This window comes from Bos javanicus, chromosome 9 (genome assembly GCF_032452875.1).
Source record: "Bos javanicus breed banteng chromosome 9, ARS-OSU_banteng_1.0, whole genome shotgun sequence".
Taxonomy (NCBI): Eukaryota; Metazoa; Chordata; class Mammalia; order Artiodactyla; family Bovidae; genus Bos; species Bos javanicus.
The window spans coordinates 21,735,519-21,757,019 of record NC_083876.1 but is presented as its reverse complement, the minus strand read 5'-3'; the positions used below and the strand labels follow the sequence as shown (position 1 = coordinate 21,757,019).

Below are 21,501 nucleotides of genomic sequence, written 5' to 3'. Positions count from 1 at the left end.
GGCCTACCACTTCACAACATTCAGAAATACCCTCCTGGGATTTCCCTGGTGGTCCAGCATTTAAGACTCCACCTTTCAATGCAGGGGGTTTGGGTTTGATCCCTGTTTGGGAGCTGAGATTCTGAAAGAGATGGGAATACCAGACCACCTGACCTGCCTGTTGAGAAACCTATATGCAGGTCAGGAAGCAACAGTTAGAACTGGACATGGAACAACAGACTGGTTCCAAATAGGAAAAAGAGTCACCATGCTTGTTTAACTTATATGCAGAGTACATCATGAGAAACGCCGGGCTGGAGGAAGCACAAGCTGGAATCAAGATTGCTGGGAGAAATATCAATCACCTCAGATATGCAGATGACACCACCCTTATGGCAGAAAGTGAAGAGGAACTCAAAAGCCTCTTGATGAAAGTGAAAGAGGAGAGTGAAAAAGTTGGCTTAAAGCTCAACATTCAGAAAACTAAGATCGTGGCATCTGGTCCCATCACTTCATGGGAAATAGATGGGGAAACACTGAAAACAGTGTCAGACTTAATTTCTTTCAGCTCCAAAATCACTGCAGATGGTGACTGCAGCCTTGAAATTAAAAGATGCTTACTCCTTGGAAGGAAAGTTATGACCAACCTAGATAGCATATTAAAAAGCAGAGACATTACCTTGCCAACAAAGGTCCATCTAGTCAAAGCTATGGTTTTTCCAGTGGTCACGTATGGATGTGAGAGATGGACTGTGAAGAAAGCTGAGCGCTGAAGAATTGATGCTTTTGAACTGTGGTGTTGGAGAAGACTCTTGAGAGTCAAGTCCAATCTAAAGGAGATCAGTCCTGGGTGTTCTTTGGGAGGAATGATGCTGAAGCTAAAACTCCAGTACTTTGGCCACCTCATGCGAAGAGTTGACTCATTGGAAAAGACTCTGATGCTGGAGGGATTGGGGGCAGGAGGAGAAGGGGACAACAGAGGATGAGATAGCTGGATGGCATCACCGACTCAATGGATGTGAGTTTGAGTGAACTCCAGGAGTTGGTGATGGACAGGGAGGCCTGGTATGCTGTGATTCATGGGGTTGCAAAGAGTCAGACACGGCTGAGTGACTGAACTGAACTGAACTTAGAGGCATATTTGGCCCTACAGTTTAGACCATTTCCTGCCTTGTTTTACTCTTGAACCAATAGAGACATGGAAGCCTTTTCATATGCTTATGAAGTCACCTGACTCATTCACCTTTTTGTAGGTATAACATTAACCTTTCCTAATAATCCCCGGTCTTCCTCTTCTGCAAGTTCTCTGGTTTATCACCTTCTCTACCTAAAATGTATGGGCTTCTCTGGTTGCTCAGTTGGTAAAGAAACTGCCTGAAATGTAGAAGACCTGGGTTCAATCCTTGGATTGGGAAGATGCCCTGGAGAAAGAAATGGCAACCCACTCGAGTATTCTTGCCTAGAGAATCCATGGACAGAGGAGCCTGACAGGCTACAATCCATGGGGTCTCAAAGAGTCGGACATGATGAGCAACTAATACTTTCTACTTAAAATGTAGCTTTTAACCCTGAATATGTTCCTTTGATGTGGCCTGACCAATGACTTTAGTATTTTTATTTTCTGCATCTGTCTGCCATTCTGCTACCTACTGAGCTCAGTTCAGTTCAGTTGCTCAGTCATGTCTGACTCTTTGCGACCCCATGAATCGCAGCATCCCAGGCCTCCCTGTCCATCACCAACCCCCAGAGTTCACTCAGACTCACATCCATCGAGTCAGTGATGCCATCCAGCCATCTCATCCTCTGTCATCCCCTTCTCCTCCAGCCCCCAACCCCTCCCAGCATCTGAGTCTTTTCCAATGAGTCAACTCTTTGCCTGAGGTGGCCAAAGTACTGGAGTTTCAGCTTTAGCATCATTCCTTCCAAAGAAATCCCAGGGCTCAGAATGGACTGGTTGGATTTCCTTGCAGTCCAAGGGACTCTCAAGAGTCTTCTCTAACACCACGGTTCAAAAGCATCAATTCTTCAGTGCTCAGCTTTCTTCACAGTCCAACTCTCACATCCATACGTGACCACTGGAAAAACCATAGCCTTGACTAGATGGACCTTTGTTGGGAAAGTAATGTCTCTGCTTTTCAATATGCTATCTAGGTTGGTCATAACCTTTCTTCCAAGGAATAAGCGTCTTTTAATTTCATGGCTGCAATCACCATCTGCAGTGATTTTTGGAGCCCAAAAATATAAAGTCTGCCACTGTTTCCCCATCTATTTCCCACGAGGTGAATTTCCCACGAAGTGATGGGACCAGATGCCATGATCTTCGTTTTCTGAATGTTTAGCTTTAAGCCAACTTTTTCACTCTCCTCTTTCACTTTCATCAAGAGGCTTTTTAGTTCCTCTTCACTTTCTGAGCTCAAGGAACCCAAAAATACAGCTGGAGGTTATCTCAGCCACATGTACTTTCATCTTTGTGTGATCATGCTTCTGTCCTGAACTCCTTCTTCATCGTCCTACTATGATAAGCTAGTTAAGAGGAAACTTGAGCATGTCCTTTCCTTCTCACTCTCAAAAACAGGTCCAAGGGGTTTCACACTGAGCCATCCAGCATTCTCTCCTGGGTCTCAAACCTCTTCTCTACCTAAAGTCAACAACACTTTCTAATAAAAAAGAATCCCCCAACTCCAAATGTGCATTTCTACACAAGAACCTTCCCTGGTGGCTCAGATGGTAAAGAATCCACCTGCCATGCAGGAGACCAGGGATTGATCCTGGGATGGGGAAGATCCCCTGGAAAAGGAAATAGCAACCCATTCCAGTATTCTTGCCTGGAGAATTCCATGGACAGAAGAGCCTGGTGGACTATAATCCATGGGATCACAAAGCGTCAGACCTGACTGAGTGACTAACACTTTCACTTTTCACATATCACCACCCCTGGGAGAAATGAAACTATGACAAAAGTATTGATCATCTCTTTATTCCTTTTGACAAGATAGCCATCATCTTTCCTTAATCCCACCATATTTTATGCTGTCTTGACCCCAGAACTGGGGCAGAGAAAAGAAAATGAGAGATTGCTTTAATTGTTCCAATATTTTTAGTATTTCTTCTTTATTTCTCGTTCCATTGAGCCATATGATGCTTTCTACCCCTAGAGTGTGATATACATAGTAGAATGGGGATCATCTCTGGCATTTATTTGGTGATTTAATGCCTATTAACATAACCTAAGACTGCATTGGTTTCTTCTGAAACTCTGCACCTGAGACAGTGTAGGTTCTTATTGAACTTCTGCTCACGAAATATGCCCCTTTCTATGCTTGTGCAATTACCATTTGAAGCACACATTAAGGATTCATTTATCCTTTTACTTAATACAGCTTGCTAATAATTAAAGTCTTGGATTTGACTCTGTCCACAGTTTGGATTTAATTGGTAAACAAAGTTTTTTATTTGACACAAGTTGTTGAGAAGCATTTATGGAAAAAAAAAATCCCTCCAGCCCATTTTATTCTATTTGTTTATACTTTGTTAGTAATGACTAATGTTATTGCTTTGGATCAGATTGTATACAGTATAACTACTTTATTGAAGTTATGTTTTCTTTGTGAGTACAATGCAGTTTTTATAAGTTTTAAGCCAGTGTTTTGTTTTTTTTTTTAAAAAAAGAGGTACAGACCTTCCTCGACTTAGATGGGGTGTTGTTTAGTCACTAAGTCATGTCTGACTTTTTTACAACCTCATGGACTGTAGCCTGCCAGGCTCCTCTGTCCATGGAATTTCCCAGGCAAGAATACTGGAATAGATTGCCATTTCCTTCTCCAGGGGATCTTCCTGACCCAGGGATAGAACCTGCATCTCCTGCATTGCAAGCAGGTTCTTTACTGCAGAGCCACCAGGGAAGCCCCTTAGATGGGGTTATGTCCTGATAAATCCATCGTAAGTTGAAAATATCATAAGTTGAAAATGTATTCAATACATTTACCTTATGGAACATCAGTGCTTAGCCTAGCCTACCTTAAATATGCTCAGAACACTTATATTAGGCTACAATTGGGCAGAATCATCTGACACAAAGCATATTTTATAATAAAGTGTTGATTATCTCCTGTAATTTATTGAACACTGTACTAACATGAAAAACAGAATACGTTATGGGTACAGAATGGCTCTGAGTACGTTAGTTACTTACCCTAGTGAAACCTTAGTTGACTGGGAGCTGTGGCTCTCTGCCCAGCATCAGGAGAAAGGATCATATTGCATATTGCAAACCTGGAGAAGAAATAAAAATTCAAATTATAATTCCTACTGAAAGCATATTGCTTTTAAACAATCGTAGTTGAAAAATCATTAAGTTAAACCACCATAAGTTGGGGACCATGTGAGCTTTATTTTGGCCACAGAGTTTGATATATCAGTTCAGTTCAGTTGCTCAGTCGTGTCCGACTCTTTGCGACCCCATGAACCACAGCACACCAGGCCTCCCTGTCCATCTCCAACTCCCAGAGTCTACCCAAACCCATGTCCATCGACTCGGTGATGCCATCCAACCATCTCATCCTCTATCGTCCCCTTCTCCTCCTGCCCTCAATCTTTCCCAGTATCATGGTCTTTTCAAATGAGTCAGCTCTTCGCATCAGGTGGCCAAAGTATTGGAGTTTCAGCTTCAACATCAGTCCTTCCAATGAACACTCAGGACTAATCTCCTTTAGGATGGACTGGTTGGATCTGCTTGCAGTCCAAGGGACTCTCAAGAGTCTTCTCCAACAACACAGTTCAAAAGCATCAATTCTTCTGTGCTCAGCTTTCTTTATAGTCCAACTCTCACATCCATATATGACTACTGGAAAAACCATAGCCTTTACTAGATAGACCTTTGTTATCAAAGTAATGCATCTGCTTTTTAATATGCAGTCTAGGCTGGTCATAACTTTCCTTCCAAGGAGTAAGTGTATTTTAATTTCATGGTTGCAATCACCATCTGCAGCAATCTTGGAACCCAGAAAAATAAAGTCTGCCACTGTTTCCACTGTTTCCCCATCTATTTGCCATGAAGTGATGGGACCAGATGCCATGATCTTAGTTTTCTGAATGTTGAGCTTTAAGCCAACTTTTTCACTCTCCTCTTTCACTTTCATCCAGAGTTCTTTAGTTCTTCTTCATTTTCTGCCATTAGGGTGGTGTCATCTGCATATTTGAGGTTATTGATATTTCTCCCGGCAATCTTGATTCCAACTTGTGCTTCTTCCAGCCCAGCATTTCTCATGATGTACTCTGCATATAAGTTAAATAAGCAGAGTGACAATATATAGCCTTGATGTACTCCTTCTCCTATTTGGAACCAGTCTGTTGTTTCATGTCCAGTTCTAACTGTTGCTTCCTGACCTGCATACAGGTTTCTCAAGAGGCAGGTCAGGTGGTCTGGTATTCCCATCTCTTTCAGAATTTTCCACAGTTTATTGTGATCCACACAGTCAAAGGCTTTGGTCAATAAAGCAGAAATAGATGTTTTTCTGGAACTCTCTTGCTTTTTCCATGATCCAGTGGATGTTGGCAATTTGATCTCTGGTTCCTCTGCCTTTTCTAAAACCAGCTGGAACATCTGGAAGTTCATGGTTCACGTATTGCTGAAGCCTGGCTTGGAGAATTTTAAGCATTACTTTACTAGTTTGATATATATCTACTTTCTAATCCTTTTGAGTAAGTTCATATAGATCATTTTTATCTTTGGTGTTTTATTTATTCATTGTTCACTTACTTAAACTGTCAAAAACTGAGTGGTAAGTTCTGTTATTACAGTAAAATCATATTTCTATTGATTGGAATTTCCTATAATTTTTTATTTATATATTTGATTCTTAACTATTAAACTCATAGAGTTTTGTGACTAGCATATATTTCATATAATTGTTCCTTTATTGGTAAAATGTGCTACTTTGTCCTCTTAATGTTTTTTTTTTTGCCTTGAATTCTAATTTTTCTTACAGCAGTATTGCAGGCATTATTTGTTTGTTATTTGCCCTTAACTGATGCTTTTTGCCTTAAATAGATAGCACTTTTGATGACTATCTCCTATAAATTTGAATTTAGATTTTTTACTCACTTTGAGATTATTTTTTAATAAGAAGCTTAAACAATTAACATTTTTTTGTCATAACTGAAGTATATTTGTTTTATTTCTGCCACACTTTTAGGTTATCTGTTTTATATGGGTCTTATTTTCTTTTTTCTTTTGCAAAGATTTGTATATTTGACTCATAAAAAATGTCCCACTACAGATGTCAAAAATCAAAACATGTTAAGTCAAAATAAAACATACGTGATCAACTAAGAAAAATATTTACAATAGATCATACTGCTCAAAGATTTATACCTTCATCTTTTAGGAGCTTTTACACATCATTTGAAATTATAATGAAGATCAACTGAATTATGAGACAAGTTTATGAACAGACAATTCTTTAAAAAGGAAAATTAAATGATCAATAAGTATATGAAAAGTGCTCAAACTTCCAACCCAGCAAGGGAATATAAATTAAAGTAATAATTTGATAGCATTTTATATCCTAATGCCCAGAGTATGTATATTTGAATAAAATGGGTAGTTTAATAAGCAAAATTGAATCATTAAGGGAGAATACTGAAATACATATCAAAAGCCACAAAAATGTACATTCTGTTTATCCCAGCAAATCTACAAATGTGTCACAGAAAATGAAGTTATTTTAAAAATAATAAGAAATATGCACAAGGGCTGCTGCTGCTGCTGCTAAGTTACTTCAGTCGTGTCCGACTCTGTGTGACCCCATAGACGGCAGCCCACCAGGCTTCCCCGTCCCTGGGATTCTCCAGGCAAGAACACTGGAGTGGGGTGCCATTTCCTTCTCCAATGCAGGAAAGTGAAAAGTGAAAGTGAAGTGGCTCAGTCGTGTCCGACTCTTCGAGACCCCATGGCTGCAGCCTATCAGGCTCCTCTGTCCATGGGGTTTTCCAGGCAAGAGTACTGGAGTGGGGTGCCATCGCCTTCTCCGTGCACAAGGGCTATCTACAATTATATTCATCACTGATATTTAAAATAATAAAGTATTAAAAAACAAGATTAAAGTTCCAGTTAAGAACTGATTAAATAAAATACAACAAATTTATAAGATGCAATATGAGGCAGCTACTAGAAATCATATTTTAGAAGAATGTTTAATAAAATTTTTCATGTGAACATTCAGTTATACAAACTTGTGTATAACGCATGACCAGTTTGTGGTTGTACACATATATGCACACTTGAATTTGGAGACTGAAAAAATAAAGAGAATGGAAGGATATAAAATTAATGGTAATATTGGGATTTGGGATGATTTTCATTTTTTCCTTATAATGTTTATAACTCTCAAAATCTCAAGAATGAACATGTATTATTTGCAGTCATTAAAAAAATACATTTCTAAAAATTGAGCAAAGTACTAGATATTTACTAAAAGACTGATATATAATAATCTTCAGTAAGGCGTTTGAATAGTCATGAGTCCCCCTAGCTGTACAAACCCTGTTGTCTTCATGCCCATAGGACAGTTTTACAGACTATGTAAAATTCCTCACAGGATCCAACTACATTTTAATTACCAGAAAATAATTGAGGCTATTTTAGTACAAATTCCTCTTAGTAAGTCTTGGGCTGGTTGTCAGTATTCACAACTTTATTTAAAATAATAACAATCTATTTTTAATATATAGGAGTCTCTATCATAATAAAAGCTATCATTCATTGACCTCTACTATATATTTTACGTACATCATTTCACAGAAGTCTCACAAGCATCTTAAAAACGAAGTGTTATCATCACAATCTTATTGCTGAGAAAACCGAGGTTCAGCATAATTGGGAAGTGACCCAAGATTTCAGAGTTGGTGTTTTAGGGATAAGACTTGGGTCTTTCTTCCATCCTTCAGGCTTTCATTCTTTTCAGTATCCATTTAATCACCCAGTGATTGTTTTGAATTTTTGTTTTTATATTGTGACTTTTAGATAGAATTGAAATATCTTGAGGGTTTATGAAATGAACTTCTCATTAAATGGGATCTTTCCTAAGATTGTGCTGAAGAAATCCTCTAGGTCCTCACTGGGCAGGGCCTCTTGGGGATGTGTGGCTGGTGTAGATTCCCAAATAGTCCTGTGGTCACCACAGGCAAGAGCCTTTATGGCAATAGAAGGGGTCCGATTAGTGGGATATCAGGTGGGGTCCTTGTCAAGGCATTGGCAGTTGTGCCAAATGGGTTTTGTTTCTCCTCCATCCCAAGATTTCTCTTCCTGGTCATATGACTAGTGGTCTAACCATTCTAGTCCTTATCCCATATGCTCAGTCGCTTCAGTCGTGTCCAATTTTTTTCAACCCTTTGGACTGGAGCCCACCAGGCTCCTCTGTCTGTGGGATTCTCCAGGCAAGAATACTGGAGTGGTGGCCATGCCTTCCTCCAGGGGATCTTCCCAACCCAGGGATCAAACCCACATCTCCTGTGTCTCCTGAGTTGGCAGGCGGATGTTTTACTCACTGAACCACCTGGGAAGCCTCGTCTCACCCTATGCTGCTATTGCTGCTGCTAAGTCGCTTCAGTCGTGTCCGACTCTGTGCGATTCCATAGACGGCAGCCCACCAGGCTCCCCTGTCCCTGGGATTCTCCAGGCAAGAACACTGGAGTGGGTTGCCATTTCCTTCTCCAATGCATGAAAGTGAAAAATGAAAGTGAAGTCGCTCAGTCGTGTCTGACTCTTCGCAACCCCATGGACTGAAGCCTATCAGGCTCCTCCGTCCATGGGATTTTCCAGGCAAGAGTACTGGAGTGGGGTGCCATTGCCTTCTCACCCTATACTTCCTTGCATTAGATTAAGTCTTCAGTCCTCTGGCTGCCGCTTGGATAATAACTTTGAGGAGCAGGGGATCCAGGCATAGTGACAAAAAGTAAAAATAAGAGAGAGCTACCACCAGGCAGATCTGAATCCTATCTCTACCAGTTATTCCACATCTGATCTTGGCAAAATTGATAACTTCTCTAGCCCTGTTTTTTTTTTTTTTTTTGGATACAATTGTAATGGTACTGGCCTCAAAGAATGTTGTGAAGATTCAACGAGATAACATGTATGGCAAGTGTGGTGTATGAGCATTCACTCCACTCTCTTCCTGCTGTTCTTGTTAACCAGACCACCCCTGGCGCTAGTGTACCGGCCTTGACTCTAGACACTGTGACTGTTCCATATTCAATCTTATGGAAATACAGCCCTTTCAAAGAGCCCGTGCCAATGTGCTCAAGTTTAAAGTTCGTGCGTGCTAAGTTGCTTCAGTCGTGTCTGACTCTTTGTGACCCTGTAGACTGTAGTCAGCCAGGCTCCTGCCATGATTCTCCATGGGTTCTCCAGGCAAGAACACTGGAGTGGGTTGCCATGCCCTCCTTCAGGGGATTTCCTGACCCAGGGATCAAACCCCCATCTCTTATGTCTTCTGCATTGGCAGGCAGGCTCATTACCACTAGCACCACCTTGGGAGCCGTTTCAAATAACCTGTGCCAAAGTCCTCAAGTTTAAAGTAGCCAATGATATACTACACAGACTGAATATTCAGTCTTCAAACATACACACACACATACACACAAATACACACACAATACTGATAGCCTCTGAGAGGGTCAAGCAGTGAGTCATTCCTTAATAAGTTAAAAGCACATATTATTGCTTGTCACTAAGAAACAAAAACTGTAGGATGCAAATACCAGACTAGGATATTTTGATTAGTGTTGGGAGGGAGGCCCAGCTTCTAATTCATATATTATTTTTTCCTACAAATATTCACTGAGCCCTCACCCAGGGGTAAGTACCCTAGAGAAACAGGGAAAGGAGATGCTCTGTGTCCTTCAGGAGTTGACCACTGAGTGGGGAGTCAGGTGAGGCAGGCACTCAGGTGGTTGTAACACAGAGCCCTCTGTGGTCTGCAGGAGAAGGCAAGGCTGGAGGAGCCAAGCATCTGCAAGGCATCAAGGAGTCTCCAGAGAAAGAGGGTGGAGGTGGTAAAGACCATGGCTGCCAACTTCACAGTTTTGTCTCTGACTGGCTTTATTATTCACATTTACAAAGCTGAGCCTAACAGTCTGGATACAAACTCAACTGAGCTCTTCTGCTGCAGGCCAGGACTGCTAACAGTCTTCAAGGGCTCCAGGGAGGACTCAGAAATACAGTGGGACCTTAAAACAGAGACCTATCAGGGTGAGGCTGCCCAGTACAGTTAATGGCACACATACCTGAAGGCCGTGCTGATCATTCACCCGTGGACTTCTGGCAAATTATTTGTTATTTATGTCTTTGAGCTTTGTTTTCCTCCTATTTTGCATGGGAATAATAATCTGTGGGTTTCCCTGGTAGCTCAGAGGTAAAGAATCTGCCTGCCAGTGCAGGAGACACAGGTTCGATTCCTGGGCCCGGAAGATCCCCTGGAGAAGGAAATGGCAACCCACTCAAGTATTCTTGCCTGGGACTTCCAATGGACAGAGGAGCTGGGTGGGCTATAGTCCATGGGATCACAAAGGGTTGGACAAGACCTACTGACTAAACAGCAAGAACAGCAAATAAGCTCTATTTTAAAGTTTTTTTGTGTGAAGATTAAGTGAGATAGTTTTTGAGAGTGTTCTTAATTCATATTAAGCCTTCCACAACTGATCGTTTCCCCCTTGCTTTTCCAGCCACCATCATATGGGCTGCCTTAACCTGGGTGAAAGTTCCACAGGATTCACTGTGGTTAATGGCCATTAGTCGCCTTCATTCCTAGAAACCACAGAGTAGACCAGGATGTGGCTATGAACCACATGCGGCCATTGACAAGCTTGGGTTAATAACTGAGTGTCATGATATTTTAGAATTTAAAAAATTTTTTTAGAATTTTTAGATACTTTAGAATTTAAAACTTTTTTTAAAAATTCAGTGCAAATAGAAGCCTACATTGTTTTAAATTGTTCTCCCTTTTGTTGAAAAGTATCCCTCTTATATATAATTACTTTTTCTGAAAGTTTTCAAAGAACAATTTTACATGTACTTTATTCCATCTACCAATGATAATAAAGTGTTTTAATAATTAAAACCATAAATTTTAATCTTCAAGGAACTAAACAAAAGATTATTTTTTTTAAGGAACAAGAGGTGAGATTTCCCAGGCTGCCCAAATCAGAGAACTAAATTTTTTTTAAAATAGAAAACGGCATTTCCATATTCTTTCTCAGATTGAATGGTTTAGATGCCAAAAAAGTTTATCTGTTTTCTAAAAACAGTTTTTTTAGTTATATTGTTCAGAGTATGTTATGTCTACTTGTAAAAAAAAACTAATGACTTAAGGGAGGCTTTATCAGTGGATTAGAGTATTTCATTACTTTCAAGATCTCTTTCCTTTTCAAATTATAGTGCCTGAAAGGAGATAAAATTTGGTTTCAAGTTATTGTACTAAAGATTACTTTTTGCCTTGTAATTTTAGCTCTTGGGATTTAGGGATTCCTGAATATACTATAGTACGAAGTGGTCATTACATTTCTAGATTTAAAAGGTTTATCTAGTGTTGAATAGGGGGGGTTGTGATTGGGTGAAGTTATTGAAACCAAGCAGGACCCTGCATGGTTTTCCCAGGACCAGACTCCCCCATGTTCCCTGTCTTTTGTTTGTAGAAAAGCTTTATCCTCCTAGGGCTTCCCTAAGTTCCAAAGAGCAAACTTAATCAGAGAAGTGAGAAAATGTAGAAACAAAGGAAAGCAGTCAGGCAAGACAAAGGAATAATAGTTTAGCCATAGACAAAGTCAAGTCCCTTTAATTTTTCCTAAAGGCCAATAGATAATATCCTGAGCCATATCCTTGAGTTGTTGTACAGATGCCTAGGGCTTCCCTGGTGGCTCAGACGGTAAAGCATCTGCCTGCTATGCAGGAGACCTGGGTTTGATCCTTGGGTTGGGAAGATCCCCTGGAGAAGAAAATGGCAACCCACTCCAGTACTCTTGCCTGGAAAATCACATGCATGGAGAAGCCTGGTAGGCTACAGTCCATGTGGTCCCAAAGAGTCGGACTGGACTGAGCGATTTCACTTTCACTTTCACTTTCAAACCCCCATGAGGTAGAAGAAGTAAACTGCAAGTTGACCAACAGACCCAGACTGGTTGGAACCAGAGGCTGATGACTGGGATTCTGACACATCACTTTGTTACTTCACCATCAACCAGATCAGTGTACAAGCTGATCACATATCCATGACCCTTTCCCTCACACTCTTTAAAAACCCTTCTCTGAAATTGTTCAGGAGTTTGGGTCATTTGAGCTTGCTTGGCCCCAAAATAAACTGTACTTTCCTTCACCACAATCAGCATTTTCCCAATTAGTGTTGTGGTAAAGAATCCACCTGCCAATGCAGGAGATGCAAAGAGACATAGGTTTGACCCCTGGATCAGGAAGATACACTGGAGTAGGAAATGGTAACCTGCCTAAGTATTTCTGCCTAGAAAATTCCATAGGGGGGAGCATAGCAGACTACAGTCCATGGGATTGTAAAGAGTCGGACACAAATGAGCAACTGCACACATATACAACCTCGTGTCAGTAGACTGACTTTGCTTGGGAGAGCAGACCCAAATCTGGTTTGGTAACGTTATCACAACATCATTCTGTTGGGCTCTACTTCCTTGGATACTAGCTTTTCCGCCTGAGGGACAGACTTTGATGGGCATTTCTGGGTTAATGCAGGGACTAGGAAAAGCACCATCAGATCACTAGAGTTAATATGAAGTAGTCAAGTGTATATCACAAAATCAAATTGTGATATTAAGCTAAAACATTCTGTCATTCTGTTGGTAAATGGAGTAACTCAGTTTCCCCTGGTTAGCTGTTGTTGTTCAGTCATTTAGTCTTGTCCAACTCTGTGCACTGAAGTACTCCAGGCTCCTCAGCACTCCAGGCTCCAGTCCCCTACTGTCTCCCAGAATTTGCTCAAATTCAAGTCCATTGAGTAGATGGTGTTATCTAGCTGTCTTATCCTATGTTGCCTCCTTCTCCTCCTGCCCGCAATCTTTTCCAGCATCAGGGTCTTTGCCAGTGACTCGGCTCTTCACATCAGGTGGCCAAAGTATTGGAGCTTCAGCTTCAGCATCAGTTCTCCCAATGAATATTGAGGACTGATTTCCTTTAGAATTGCCTGGTTTGATCTCCCTTGGTCAGACTACAAGACATTACAGACCTTTGTATTTCCTATGTCATTTCCTTCTGCTGCTGCTGCTAAGTTGCTTCAGTCGTGTCCGACTCTGTGCGACCCCATAGACGGCAGCCCATCAGGCTCCCCGTCCCTGGGATTCTCAAAGCAAGAACACTGGAGTGGGTTGCCATTGCCTTCTCCACATTTTCTTCTATCTAGATTCAAATTGCAGGGCTGGTGTGGATCTGCAAAAACCCTCCTAGGTAAAAGTAGTCTGTGTTTCTATTTTCAGAGAACAGCAAAGTTGTAGAATGCTGGTTTTCCTAAAGGTGGTTTGGAAGGTAGGATGCTGATGGTCCTAATGATGATGCATTTATTCTGTTTCCATCTGCCTTGGCAAAAAAATTGCCTTAAGTTTAAAATAGCAGTCTGAGTTTATAGAAGGTGATTTTAGTCTCTAAATTCAAAACATGTCATGGAATAAACATGTTGCATAATGGCTTGGAAGGCTTCAGTGGTCACAGTAGTACTTAGCAAGTAGTTGTAAACTGGCCTCTGCTGGTTACCAGTCATTGGAATTTGGAGGGCTAGGCCAGGACATTTGGTCCTGGAAGAGCAAAATCAAAAAACATCTCCCCTGATTTAATAGCCCAGAGTGCTGAACAGCGCCTGCTTCCTTCTATTATTACAGTGTGGAACTACCTTCTTTCAACACGTCTGCTGAGCTGTAACCTCTCTGATAAAATACATTTCCCAGAGTTTCCTGCAGACTTCATATGGTAGTTTCTGCCTGCCGCTGCCAAGTTGCTTCAGTTGTGTCCAACTCTGTGCGACCCCATGGACGGCAGCCTACCAGGCTTCTCCGTCCATGGGATTCTCCAGGCAAGAAAACTGGAGTGGATTGCCATTTCCTTCTTCACATATGGTAGTTACCCCACCCTTTTTATTTATTATTTTTTTTAATGGCCTGAGATTCTTAGCTGCTGGGGGAAATGTTAGAAGACAAGGTCAACGTGAGTTTCCAATATATCAATAAAGTCTCGTTCTAAATGAGAAAATGAGTTTGGGACATCCAAGCTATTTGCCGGTTCTAGTTCCATTTCTCTTCTCTTGCTTTTACTGAAATAGAACTCCTGATTGAGGGGCTGGCTGGAAATAGTCAGAGACAGGAGACTCCATAAACAGTGTCTCAGTCTGTTCAGACTGTTATAACGAAGTCCCATAGACTGGTTGGCTTATAAACAACAGAAATTTATTTCTCTCTGTTCTAGAGGCTGAAGTCTGAGATCAGAGTGCCCCCCGGACAGGACCTGGCAACGGCCCTATTCTAAGATGCAGACTGCTAACTCCTCGTCGCCTCCCGTGGTAGAAAGAGAGCCAGCCAGTTCTCTGACCTTTTCTTGTAAGGACACCAGTCCCATTCATGAGGACTCCACTCTCACGGCTCAGTCACCTCCCCAAAGCATCACTTCTAAAACCATCACATTGGTGATGAGATTTCAACAAAAGAATCTGAGGTGGGGGGTGGGGAGAACATTCAATCCAAAACAAGCAGCTTTCTGCTCTTTGTGCCTTAGGATGTTTGAAGAATGGGGATGGAACACAGTACCTTCAAAGTGTTCATGTGTATTTTTATCAAAAAACTAAGAGGAGAAGGAAATGACAACCCATTCCAGTATTCTTCCCTGGAGAATTCTATGGATGGAGGAGCCTGGCAGATTGCAGTCCTTGGGGTTGCAAAGAGTCGGAGACAACTGAGCAACTAACACACATACATGACAAATGTGTTTCAATTACTGAAAACGTGTGAAACACTACCTGTGTGTATTTCTTAAATGCCGGCTCTATGCAAGGCAGACATGATGTTTGCCCTCATGGAGCTTTGGTTTCAGTGGCATCTTCACTGTAAATAAAAGGACAGTTGCCTTTTCAATTATTCCTTCTGTGAAGCTTGGTAGTGGAGGCCAAACTCACAGGACTAAAACATATCAGACTATATCAGTACATTAGTATCAGAATGGAGAAACACTGAGAAAATAAGAATAATAAGAGGAGGTATGAGTGGAGGAGACAAAAAGAGTAACAGAGAATGTGTGCTTAGTGAGTAGAGGTGGTGGTGGGGAGGGAGGCACCTGTGACCACGCTGGGAACTGCTCAGTGGTCTAGACCACCCAGCCCTCAAGTACATGCTGCCCGTTTTCGTAACACTTTGCACTGCTTGAAAGGGAAGATCCTGTGGCCACAGAAACAGTCTGGGAACTGATATTATCAGTTTGGGCCAGTTATCCAGATCAGACCCGGTTGAGTTGCTGAGAGAAAGTGGCAGGATTTCTGACTGCCAGGCTAGACTATATTTTCCCCCTTTTATGGCTCATTATAAAAATATTTGTGCTGACCTGTAAGCTGATCAGTGCCAACTGGAGTCAGCCCACTTGAGAGGAAAATTATTTATGATTACAATTTGGCTGCAAGGCTCCTTGAGTATTTCTGCCTCCCTGAGTTGAGAATTGAAATTATCAAGACCCCAAACTACATTTTCTCACTTCTGTGGGAAGGCTATCTAGTAGCTTCCTTGGATCACAATAGTTAGTCGTCCTTAGGAAACACCCAAAGAGCTGTTGTGTAGCTTTCCCTTAATCATACACTGTCTTTGCCACCTCATTCATCCTCCTGTTAAACTCACTTCTCAACAAAATTTCCCTTTTCTTTAAAAGCCTCTCCTGGTCTGTCTGGGTTATGTATTGACCTATTTATTTTGTGTGTGGGTGGTTTCTGTGACTCCTCCTGGCTGAAAAATGTCATGACTGAATCTACATTTTCAGCTTTGAGCATCATGGAAATCCTCACCCCAATGCCTGTGCACCTGCTTCACTTCCAAAGTCCTCCTGAGCTTGCTTATCTGTGGCTGTTGAATTCAGTAGCTTGAGTCATGATAATGAGGCCAAGATTGTGGTTTTGATGCATGAAAGTGAAAAGTGAAAGTGTTAGTCCCTCAGCCCTGTTTGACTCTTTGCAACCCCATGGACTGTAGCCTGCCAGGCTCCTCTGTCCATGGGGAAAGAATGCTGGAATGGGTTGCCATGCACCTCTTCCAGGGGCTCTTCCTGACCCAGGGATTGAACCCATGTCTCCTGTGGCTCCTGCATTGCAGATGGATTCTTTATCACTGAGCCACTGGGGAAGCCCATACTCCATTTATAGTTATTATAAATATTGGCTATATTCTCTGTGTTGCATAATGGATCCTTGTAGTTTATCTTCTACATAGTAGTTTGAATCTTTTAATCCCCTACCCCTATCTTGCCTTTCCTTCTTTCCCTCTCCTTACTGGTAACCACTAGTTTGTTCTCTGTACCTGTAAGTTTGTTTCATTTTTGTTACATTCACTGGTTTTTATTTTTAGATTCCACATATAAGTGATATCACATGGTATTTGTCTTTCTGTCTGACTTGTTTACTTAGCAGTAATGCCCTCCAATGGCACCCCACTCCAGAACTCTTGCCTGGAAAATCCCATGGATGGAGGAGCCTGGTGGGCTGCAGTCCATGGGGTCGTGAAGAGTTGGACAGGCCCGAGAAACTTCACTTTAACTTTTCATTTTCATGCATTAGAGAAGGAAATGGCAACCCACTCCAGTGTTCTTGCCTGGAGAATCCCAGGGACGGGGGAGCCTGGTGGGCTGCCGTCTATGGAGTCGCACAGAGTCGGACACGACTGAAGCAACTTAGCAGCAGCAGCAATGCCCTCCATGGCCGTCCATGTTATTGCAAATGGCAACATTTTATTCTTTTTAATGGCAGAATAGTATTCCATTGTAATACTAAGTTTCTTAATGGTGTTATCTTCCTCATAATTCTTTGCAGATGTCAACATCAGTAATAATCTGTTTCAGAAGCATATGAGTAATCAAGTTGGAAACTATCTTAAAGATTTTAACCATGGAGTACAGATTGGCAGTCCAAGTATAGATTTAGCTCTCAGGCTTGTTTTATTTGACCTTCATCATGTTATAAAAATGTATAAATTCAAATGTCTTCAGGCACATTCTGTAGTCCATATATATGGAATCTAGAAAGATGGTACTGATGAATCTACTCACATACAGCAATGGAGATACAGACACAGGGAACGGACTTACGGACAAGGACAGGGGAGAGGAAGAAGAGGGTGAGATGAATGGAGAGAGTAGCATGGAAGCATATACGCTACCATAAGTAAAATAGATGGCCAATGGAAATTTGCTGTATGACTCAGGGAACTCAAACCAGGGCATAAATATGTGGTGAATGCACTCACAACTTTTTAAAGTGAGAACTTGACAAGTCTGGGCTAATCCCAGAAAGCAGACTAAGCAAAATTACGATGCTGCCAGTACACGGGGTGGAGTTTCCATAAGAGTCAGGACACCGCTGCTCTGTTTCCTGGTTCTTCAGCCATGGAAAAAACCAGCTGCAGTTTGCTTCATAAACCATTGTATAAATGACGCTATGTGCTCAAGGGTGATCGAGTCCAAAGAACTTTGCATAAATGTCTTCTCTGGTCGGGGAGAAACCAGTTGTTTAGCTCACATCATTGGTCGATTTTGGATCTTGTGGCCAGTTACCCCATTGAAAGAAACAAAGCAAAAGTGAACCTTCTGTCTTTTTGAGGGTTGGGGGAAAGAACTTCAAAACTGGTGAAAAAGATACAAAGAACTCAATAATGGAAACATAAGAAAATACACCTACCTAAATGAAAGTGAAAGTTGCTCAGTCCTGTTGGACTCTTTGTGACCCAGTGGACTTAGTCCAAGGAATTCTCCAGGCCAAAATACTGGAGTGGGTAGCCTTTCCCTTCTCCAGGGGATCTTCCCAACCCAGGGATTGAACCCAGGTCTCCCACATTGCAGGCAGATTCTTTACCAGCTGAGCCCCAAGGGAAGCCCACCAAAATGAACTGGGACACAAGTAACCAAGCTTATCAGTGATACATATCAAGTTTTTCAATGGACAGCTTCATGAATGAAGTGATTCTTGAGTAGAGTTTTGAAGATGTACAGCATAGTAGAAAGGATATTCCTTTAGAGAATATTCCTTAGAGAGAATTTTCCTAGAGAATTTAGAATATTAGAATTAAGAATTAGAATAAAGAATTTAGAATATTCCTTTAGAGAGATGAGACAGGACTGGTGTTTATCATTGGGCTGCACAAAGAGAGCACAAAGTGTGAGTTGTGGACACATATTTCACTAGTACCACTGTCTGCCCCATCTTAAAAAGCAACCCGACAAAAATCTCTCCTGGAACGTAATAGCCCTTTGTAGCTAGTGACACCCTAATCCCTCATGGAGACCATGCACAGACAACCCAGTCCTCTTTCTGGACACGTGGCAACATTGCATTCCTCCTCTGCCTCCTGTGGCCGTGTGATCTGCTTTGGAAATTTGGAACAATGTGTCAGGTGTTGCTTTCAGGAGAAAGTTTTGCACTCCATCGCCATTATGGGACTCAGCAGTTCTCTTTTTCTTGAGGTAAAAGTTATAAATGCCTGTGTTGAGGGGAGTCTCTCCTGTGCTGAGCAGAGTCCCCTGACGACCTGCCCTGGATGCAGGGCACAGTGAGAAGTAAACTTTTGTTGTGTTAAGCCACTGAAATTTGAATTGGTTGTTGCTGCAGTATAATCTAGTCTTGGGTTGGTGGTGCTAGTGGTAAAGAACCTGCCTGCAATACAGGAGACATAAGAGACATGGGTTTGATCCCTGGGTTGGGAACCCCTGGAGAAGGAAATGGAAACCCACTCCAGTATTCTTGCCTGGAGAATCCCAAGGACAGAGGTGCCTGGTGGGCTACAGTCCATAGGGTCGCAAAGAGTCAGACACGACTGAAATGACTTAGCATGCAAACAAGTCCTTCCTGGATGATTCAATTATACTTCTCTTTTCTCTGTGTCTGGCTTTTCTTTCACTCCTCAACTTTCTACACTCTTATTTCTATCCCTACTATTTGAATGAAACTACTGTGGACAGGTCATGGAATTACCATATAGTTTGGGGTTCTATCTTATTGGACACCTTTGGTATATTTAATACTGTGGACCACTTCTTTCTTAAAATTCTTTTTTCCTTTGGCTTCTATGATGTAACTCTTTCAACTCAACTTTCAGATCATTAATTGTGTTTTAGGTATAAAACCCAAATAAATTTCATCTATTCTCCCAGCTTTTAACTATTATGTGTATAACTAATATGCTGATAACTCTTAAATATATACTTCCTACTCAAGTACATAGCCTACAGCATAGATTTGTATATACAAAGGTCTTTCAAAAACATGTCTACAACTGAGTGTACCTCTCCTCCCAGACCTGGCTATTCTTCAAAGTCACAAATCGGTTACCTGGATTTCTGTCTCTCCTTTCAGAATATCTTCCCAATACAATTTGTGACCAGATATTATCAGTTCTGTTTCTAAATTCATCTCCTCATATTTTCTTTCTATACTCTACTCTGTATCATCACTGCTGTAATCTGAATCCTTATTTATCTAGTAGCTTTTTTTCCTTTTCTGGCAACACTGCATGACATGTGAAACTTCTCCAACCAGGGATAGAACCCCTGCAATGACTGTGTGGAGTCCTAACCCCTGAACCACCATGGAAGTCCTCTACTAGCTTCTTTAATTGCTTCTGGATTGGTCTTCCTGATACAATCCACTCTCCATGGAACTTTTGGAGAAATCTCTCTAAGATACAAACGATCATGCTTATGTCCTTTCACTTAAAATGTTTGATGTCAACTCATGACATTGGAGTTGAAATCCAAACTCTTTACGGGGCTCTGAGTGGGTTAAGAGCAGACTGGTTTCATCACCAGTCTTTCCCCTCCTCCCATTCTGATCCTCTTTCCGTTCTCTGAACCATATTCTTTCCTACCTCTGTGCCCTTACACATGCTGTCTCCTGGACACAGACTTTATTCATCTGGATAATGTGTACTTTTTATTTTAAAAGCAACCTAAACATCATCTCTCCCAGAAAGTGTCCCATGTTTTCCAGCTTTGGGTTTTAGAAGTCTTGTCTCCATGTCCCATTGCACTCATACACTGATTGATGGAAGGCCGTTGACATCCCAATTTCTCCTTCAAAACTGTTGCTCAACACTGTAAACCCATCTTTCAGTGTCTATTCCCCACATCTCTCAAATGCCTGATGTCCATTAGGTATGCAATAAATGTTTGATGGATGAATTATTAGCTGATGGATCTGGAAGGCCATGACTGTGAGCTTTGCTTTTAACTGAAGAACTTTTGGGAGCCATTACAGACTTTTAAGAAGGCAATGATATCCAAATGACACTTGCAGAGAGTAATTAGAATGGAAGGGAGTAGGCATCTGAAATCTTTCAGAGATGGTGTGAAGTCAGTCATTGATGATAAGAATGGGGAGGAAATGAGAAGCTGTGGGACTCTTGATTCTCCAGAATTCCATTTTTTACAATTTTTATACCTGCTATGTTTAATTCTGGTATAAAGTGTTGAAGGAAGAATTAATAACTACTTTGTAAATTCAACAGAAGGGAAACCAACTTCTTTGAAAAGGTAAACACTTCAGCCTTAAATTTTAATCTTCACAAAGTCTTCCACAGTTTTAACAATAGTAGCCTTAATTTTTTTTAAGATTTTTTTTTTTTTTGACATGGTGGTAGTTTAGTCACTAAGTTGTATATGACTCTTTGCAACCTCATGGACTATAACTCTCCAGGCTTCTCTGTCCATGGGATTTTCCAGGCAAGAATATTGGAGTTGGTTGCCATTTCCTTCTCCAGGGGATCTTCCTGATTCAGGGATTAAACCCAGGTCCTCTGCCTTGCAGGCAGATTCTATACCAACTGAGCTACATGGACCATTTTAAAAGTCATTATTGAATTTGTTCCAATATTGTTTCTGTTTTATGTTTTGGTTTTTGAATCATGAGGCATGTAGGATCTTAGCTCCCCAACCAGGGACTGAGCCCCCTGCATTGGAAGGCTAAGTCTTAACTGCTGGATTGCCAAGAAAATCCCAATATTTGGAAGTCCCCTTAATTTTGACATACAGGAATGATCTAGATACTTAGCCTATACTTTATATGTCTGTCTATGGCTTTCCTTCTTACTCTTTACTGCAAAGTCTAACTTCTTCTCTTACTCTATCAACAACCCTAAGCTATTTTATTTTACTTATGCCTTCCCCTACTCCCTCGCCCCTCACTGGAAGGTCCAGAGGTCCTGGAGATGGAGCGATGGTGATTGAAATGGTCAGCTCCTCCTAGAACTATAGAAGTGATGAGAACTAAGCCTTCCAATCCT

General features: G+C 41.3%; 1 long non-coding RNA gene across 5 annotated transcripts in view; it reads right to left on the bottom strand.

Moving 5' to 3' along the window:
• Positions 1–21,501, bottom strand: part of LOC133253722 (uncharacterized) — a 211,503-nt gene that overhangs the window by 56,930 nt on the left and 133,072 nt on the right. For all 5 annotated transcript variants that reach the window (XR_009738395.1, XR_009738394.1, XR_009738396.1 and 2 more), the window contains one exon: positions 4,172–4,251. This is a non-coding gene — a long non-coding RNA (uncharacterized LOC133253722). The remainder of the gene's footprint in view (positions 1–4,171; positions 4,252–21,501) is intronic.